The sequence below is a fragment of the Scyliorhinus canicula genome, chromosome 30 (genome assembly GCF_902713615.1).
Source record: "Scyliorhinus canicula chromosome 30, sScyCan1.1, whole genome shotgun sequence".
Taxonomy (NCBI): Eukaryota; Metazoa; Chordata; class Chondrichthyes; order Carcharhiniformes; family Scyliorhinidae; genus Scyliorhinus; species Scyliorhinus canicula.
In genome coordinates this window covers 1,889,656-1,897,342 of record NC_052175.1, presented here as the reverse complement: position 1 = coordinate 1,897,342, position 7,687 = coordinate 1,889,656, and positions in this window count along the sequence as shown.

Below are 7,687 nucleotides of genomic sequence, written 5' to 3'. Positions count from 1 at the left end.
GAATTACTCATGTCGCTCCGTTATGTAAGTGCCGTGACAGTAAAAAAGCTGAATTTGGGCCTCTTATCGGGACATCTGATTTCAGGAAATGGATGGTGTTCACCATGAAGGACAGGGTGTGTGAGTAGGTTTAATCGTCCCTGCTGATCAGAGCGAGCGAGCGTGGACTTGTAAAGTTTACTCATAGGTGGTAATAATAATGGAAATGTTTTCAAGCAAGACAAAGTTACTGGACAGGTGAATGAATTAATATTTTTTCATATGAAACGACATAAAAACATTGATCATCTTGCTTCCAGATATGACGCTGAATCAGTACCTTTTTCTATTACGCCACCTCTCAGCTTATTTACATGATCCTTATTCTATATCTGTGTCTCCTAGATCCCCAGATAACTTACCTGCGTGACCCATATTCTGTACCTGGGTATGCCAGTTCCACAGCGATCTTATATACATGGCCTAATGCTGTAAGTGAGGCCCCTAGTTCCCCAGTTCGCTTCAATATATGACGCTCATTCTGAATCTGTGCCCCGTTGTTCCACAGCATGTTGGTACCCATGACCTTTAATCTGTAAATGTATGTTCTAGTTCTTTACAGAGGAAATTAGAAATAATACCCGATCAAAGGAAGATGCATGCAGATTGGTCAAGAAAAATGTATAGATCTGCGGATTCGGAACAGTTTAGAATTAAGCAATGAAGGACCAAGAGATTGATTAAGAAAGGGAAAGTACAGAACGAAAGTAACCTTGCAGAGAACATAAAGACTGACACCAAGATTTTCTACAGAATGTGACAAGAAAGACATTGGTAAAGATAAATGTAGGCTCCCTACAAACAGAAACAGAGGAATGCATAATCAGGGACAAAGGAATGTCTGAGGAATGGAATACATACTTCTGTTCTGTTCCTGCAAAATATGACAGACACAAATCATATATCAAAAATGTTGAACACTTATGATTTAGTGAGAGGGAAGAACTGAGGATTATCAATATCGTACCGAAATAGTGCTGGGAAAATTGATGAGGTTGAAGGAGGATAAATCCCCAGGGCCTTATAATCTGCATCTCATAGTGGTTAAGGAGATGGCTCTGAAAATAATACCCGTATTGGTGGCCATCTTACTGGACTCTATGGACGTATAGAAGAGTCCCTGCAGATTGGAGGGTCGCAAATGTCGCTCCAATATTCAGTAAGGAAGGTGGAGAGAAAACTGGAAATTATAGACCAGTCAGATTAACATCAGAAGTGAAAAAAATTCTTGACTCCATTGTCTAGGGCTTTGGAGCGGAACATTTACAAAAAAGTGGCAGGATCAGTCAGACGCAGCATGGATGAATGAAGGGGAAATACAGATTGTCAAAACTGTTGGAATTCTTTGAAAATGAAACTAGCTCATTTGATAAGGGCGGAGCCAGTCGGTTTGGTGTATTTGGACTTTCGAAAGACGTTTGACAACGTCCTGCAGAAGAGGTGATTGTGAAATATTAAAGCGCATGTGAGTGGGAGAAATGTTCTGAGGTGGATGGGAAACTGGGTGGCAGCGAGGAAACAAAGAGTAGAAATTAATGGATCCTTTTCAATTTGCAATTCAGTAACTAGTGGGGTGCAACAGGGATCGGTGCTGGGACACAGACTATTCACAATATAAATGAATGATTTGGATGACAGACAAAATGTAACATCTCAAAGTTCCCAGATGATACCAAGTTGAGTGTGGGGCTTGAAGTGTGACGAGGATGATGGAATCCTACCGCATAATCTGCACAGGTTGGCCGAGTGGGCAAATCAATGCCAGATGCAGAATCATTTGGATAAGTGTGAGGTTATTCACTTTGGAAGCAATATCGGGAAGTGAGATTACTACATGAACGGTTGTAAATTGGTAGAGGGAAGTATGCTGCAGCAGTCGCTGAAGATAAGCCTGCAGGTACAGCAGGAGGTAATGGTATTTGGAATTCATTGCGAGATGTTTTGAGTACAGGAGCTGGGACGTGTTGCTGCAATTGTACAGGGCCTTGGTGAGGCCCCACCGAGAATATTGTGTGCAGTTTCCTTCTTAGTTTCTGCGCAAGGATGTTCTTGCTCTCGAGGGACTGCAGCGAGGATTTACCAGCCTGGTTCCTGGGATGGCGAGACAGTCATGTGAGGAGATACTGACTTGGTTTGGATTGATCACGCTGGAGTTCAGAAGAATGAGGGTTGATCTCCTAGAGACTAATACAAGTCTAACAGGACCAGGCAGATTGGATGCAGGGAAGATGTTCCTAATTGTGGGTCTGTACAGTACCAGGGGGTCACAATTTGAGGATTCAGGGTGAACCAATACGGGCAGAGATGAGGAGTCACTTTCACCCAAAGAGTGTGAGCCTGTGTAATTCATTACCACAGTAAGTAGTAAATGGTGAAGCATTGAATATATTTAAGAGCCGACTGGAGAGAGCACTTGGGGCGAAAGGTTATTGGTAGAAAGCGGGATTAGGCTATAGGGTTGGATGATCAGCCATGAACATGATAAGTGGCGGAGCAGGCATAAAGGGCCATAAAGCCTCCTCCTGCTCCAATCTCATGTTTATCTGTGTATCTAGTTCCCTAGCTTTCGCATATTACTGACATGCGTTCTATTACTGTGTCTCCATATGCTCCGGCTCTGCATTTTCCCATGATTTTTATTTTAACCTTCATTTTTTGCGGATTGGCTTCCATATTTTCGTCTGATGTCTTCCAAAATTAGATTTAAAATTATACTTAATCACATTATTTAAACTAATTCAGAGCCTCGCTCTCCGGAGTGCTAGGTGTGCTATAGGGAAGTGAGCTCAAGAAGGTCACAAGTAAGACTTGCAAATTATTCGAATGTATGAGACATATTTGCAAGTTGACATAACAGCCTCTGTTACAGAGACAGTCTGTCAAGATAATATTCTCTGCAGCCGAATTTCCACAGTTCAGGGAAAGAGAGTTCAAAAGGTCCCAAATTCTCTTAAATAATGATGTTCAATTCGTTACACAACCTTAATGCCAGCCTTATTTTGAGACTGTATCGTCTAGTACTGGTCTCCCTGGTGTCTGTATCGAAAGTAGATATATTACAGCTGTAAAGTGTGACAATACAAGAGTAAAATACAATAAAATGGACCATAAAAACATACTTGCAAGTGGTGTTAAAACCATCACATTGAATGTTTCCAGTGAAATGAATAAAGGAGAGGGGCCAGAGCGGAGGCTGTGCCTTGTTAGCTGATAAAAGTGCAGATGTCAACTGAAGCAAATGAATGTCAGACGTGCTGTTTCAGTATTTACAATAGATGAGGAGCTCAAAGTGCTAGAGATACGAGGAAACATATTAATGATTCAGAATTATGGACGGAGCAAAGATCATTCTCTCAGGGTGTAAATGGCAGCTAAATGAATGGTGCTACAATGTGAGAGACCCACAGTAACACATTTCCAATTAAAGGGCCTTCACATGACGGTTTAGCCTTACGTCTGTAGTGAGTAAATTGAGTGTGGATCTCATACAGTCTAATAGAATTCTAACAGGACCAGGCAGTGTAGATACAGGGAAGATGTTCATAATTGTGGGTGTGTCCAGAACCAGATGTCACAATCTGAGGATTCAGGGTGAACCATTACGAACAGAGATGAGGACGTATTTTCACCCAAAGATTGTGAGCCTCTGTAATTCATTCCCACAGTAAGTAGTTGATGCTGACGAATTGAATACATTCAAGAGGCATCTAGATATCACACTTGCGGCGAATGGGGTCAAAAGTTATTGGAAGAAAGCAGGATTGGGCGATCGAGTCGGATGATCAGCCATGATCATGATAAGTGGCAGAGCAGGCTCAAAGGGCAATACGCGTCTTGCAGCTCCAATCTCATGTTTATCTCTGTGTCTAGTACCCTCGCTTTCGCTTATTACTTAAATGTGTTCTATTACTGTGTCTCCTTGAGCTCCGGCTCTGCATTTTCCCATGATTTTTATATTTACCTTCAATTTCTTTGCTGATTTGCTTTTATATTTTCCTCTGATGTCTTCCACAATTACATTTTAAATTATATATCTTCGCACTATTTAAATAACTCTGAGCCTCCATCATCGGACTGATAGGTTTCCTGTAGGGAAATGAACTCCGAAGATCAGAAGCAACACTTGCAAATTATTCCAATGTATGAAATATGTTTTCAAGTCGACATAGCACCTTCATTAACAGAGTCAGTCTGTCAAGATAATATTCTCTGCACCTGAATTTTCACAGTGTTCTGAGAGAGAGTTCGAAAGATCCCAAATTCTCTGAAATAATGATATTCCCTTCATTACACAACTTTAATGGCAGCTTTATTATGAGATTGTATCGTCCAGTACTGGTCTCCCTGGTGTCTGTATGGAAATTAGATATATTACTGAAATATGAACAGTTAAAGTTTGCATCAACATTCGGCCAGGAGGACTGAGTCCAGATTATGGTATTATTAACATTCTTTATACAAGCACACAGTGTATGAATGGACCAATTAACCTACCCCAGCCACAAATTTAATTTTCGGGTTACATCATGGCAGCCATAACAGAGACATGACTGCAAGGTGGTAAAGAGCTGTAAATGATGACAATACAAGAGTAAAATACAGTGAAATGGACCATGAAAATACACTCGCAAGTGGTGTTAAAACCATCACAGTGAATGTATCCTGTGAAATGAATAAAGGAGAGGGGCAAAAACGGAGATTGTGCCTTGTTAGCTGATAAAAATGCAGATGTCAACTAAAGCAAATAAATGTCAGACGTGCTGAAGAATTACTTTGTGTCAGTATTTACGATAGATGAGGTGCTGAACGGGCTAGACATACGAGGAAAAATATTAATGATTCAGAATTAGGGACAGAGCAAAGATCATTCTCTCACGGTGTAAATGGCAGCTAAATGAATGGTGCTACAATGTGAGCGATCCACAGTAACACATGTCCAATTCCAGGGCTTTCACATGACAGTTTAGCCTTACGTCTTTAGTGGGTCAATTGAGTGTGGATCTCATACAGACTAATACAATTCTAACAGTACCAGGCAGTGTAGATGCAGGGAAGATGTTCAGAATTGTGGGTGTGACCAGAACCAGATGTCACAATCTGAGGATTCAGGGTGAACCATTCTCATGGTTCAATCTCATGTTTATCTATGTGTCTAGTACCCTCGCTTTCGCATATTACTAAAATGTGTTCTATTTATGTGTTTCCTTGTGCACCGGCTCTGAATTTTTCCATGATTTTTATATTTACCAACAATTTTTTTGCGGATTTGCTTCCAAATTTTCCTCTGATGACTTCCAAAATTAGGTTTAAAACTATATTTCTTCACATTCTTTAAACTAACTCTGAGCATCGCTCACCGGGGTGATAGGTGTTCTGTAGGGAAATTAACTCAGTACATCAGAAGTACACTTGCAAATTATTCGTATGTATGATATATATTTGCAAGTTGACATAACAGCCTCCGTTACAGAGACAGCCTGTCAAGATAATATTCTCTGCAGCTGAATGTCCATAGAGTTCAGGGACAGGGCGTTCAAAAAATCCACAATTCTCTGAAATAATGATGTTCCCTTCGTCGCACAACCATAATGCCAGCCTTATTGCGAGACTGTTTCGTCTAGTACTAGTCTCCATGGTGTCTTTATCCAAAGTAGATATATTACTGAACTATGAATAGTTAACGTTTGCGTCAACATTCGGCCAGGAGGACAGTGTCCAGATTATGGTATTATTAACATTCTTTATGCAAGCACGCAGTGTATGAACAATCGATTGCACGTACCCCATCCACAAAATAAATTTGCGGGTAACACCATTGCAGCCATAACAGAGACATGACTGCAAGGTGGTAAACAGCTGTAAATGGCAACAATGCAAGAGCGAAACACAATAAAATGGGCCATGTAAATACACTCTCAAGTGGTATTAGAATCATCACAGGGAACGTTTCTAATGAAGTTGAATAAAGGAGAGGGGTCAGAGCGGAGGTTGTGCCATGTTAGCTGATAAAAGTGCAATTGTCATTAAAAGTAAGTAAATGTCAGAAGTGCTGAAGAATGACTTTGTTTCAGTATTTACAATAGATGAGGCTTTCAAATGGCTATGGATACTAGGAAACATATGAATGAGTCAGAAATAGTGACTGAGCAAAGATCATTCTCTCAGGGTGTCAATGGCAGATACATCAATGGTAATACAATGTGCGAGACCTACAGTAACACAGTTCCAATTACAGGGCCTTCATATGACGGTTTAGCCTTACGTCTGCAGTGGCTAAATTGAGGGTGGACTCATACAGACTAATACCATTCTAACAGGACCAGGCAGTTTAGATGCAGGGAAGATGTACCTAATTGCGGGTGTGTCCAGAACCAGAGGTCACAATCTGAGGATTCAGGGTGAACCATTACAAACAGAGATGAGGAGACATTTAACCCAAAGAGTGTGAGCCTCTGTAATTCATTCCCACAGTAAGTAGTTGATGCTGACGAATTGAATACATTCAAGAGGCATCTAGATATCACACTTGGGGCGAACGGGGTCAAAGGTTATTGGGAGGAAGCAGGATTGGGCGATCGAGTCGGATGCTCAGCCATGATCATGATAAGTGGCGGAGCAGGCTCAAAGGGCAATAACGCGTCTTGCTGCTCCAATCTCATGTTTATCTGTTTTGTCTAGTACCCTAGCTTTCGCTTATTACTTAAATGTGTTCTATTACTGTGTCTCCTTCAGCTCCGGCTCTGCATTTTCCCATGATTTTTATATTTACCTTCAATTTCTTTGCTGATTTGCTTTCATATTTTACTCTGATGTCTTCCACAGTTACGTTTAAAACTATATATCTTCGCACTATTTAAAATAACTATGACTCTCCCTCATTGGACTGATAGGTGTCCTGTAGGGAAATGAACTCCGAAGATCAGAAGCAACACTTGCAAATTATTCGAATGTATGAAATATGTTTTCAAGTCGAAATAGCACCTTCAGTTACAGAGTCAGTCTGTCAAGATAATATTCTCTGCACCTGAATTTTCACAGAGTTCTGAGAAAGAGAGTTCAAATGATCCCAGATTCTCTGAAATAATGACATTCCCTTCATTACACAACCTTAATGGCAGCTTTATTGTGAGATTGTATCGTCCAGTACTGGTCTCCCTGGTGTCTGTATCGAAAGTAGATATATTACTGAAATATGAATAGTTAACGTTTGCGACAACATTCGGCCAGGCGTACAGCGTCCGGATTATGGTATTATCAACATTGTTAAAACAAGCACAAAGTGTATGAAGAATCGATTTAACGTACACATTCAAAAATTTAATTTGCGTGTAATAACATGGCAGCCATAACAGAGACATGACTGCAAGGTGGTAAACAGCTGTAAATTGCAACAATGCAAGAGCGAAATACAATAAAATGGATCATGTAAATACACTCTCAAGTGGTATAAAAGGCATCACAGGGAACTTTCCAATGAAGTTGAATAAAGGAGAGGGGTCAGAGCGGAGGTTGTGCCATGTTAGCTGATAAAAGTGCAATTGTCATTAAAAGTAAGTAAATGTCAGAAGTACTGAAGAATGACTTTATTTCAGTATTTACAATAGATGAGGCGTTCAAAGGGCTAAGGATACTAGGAAAAATATGAATG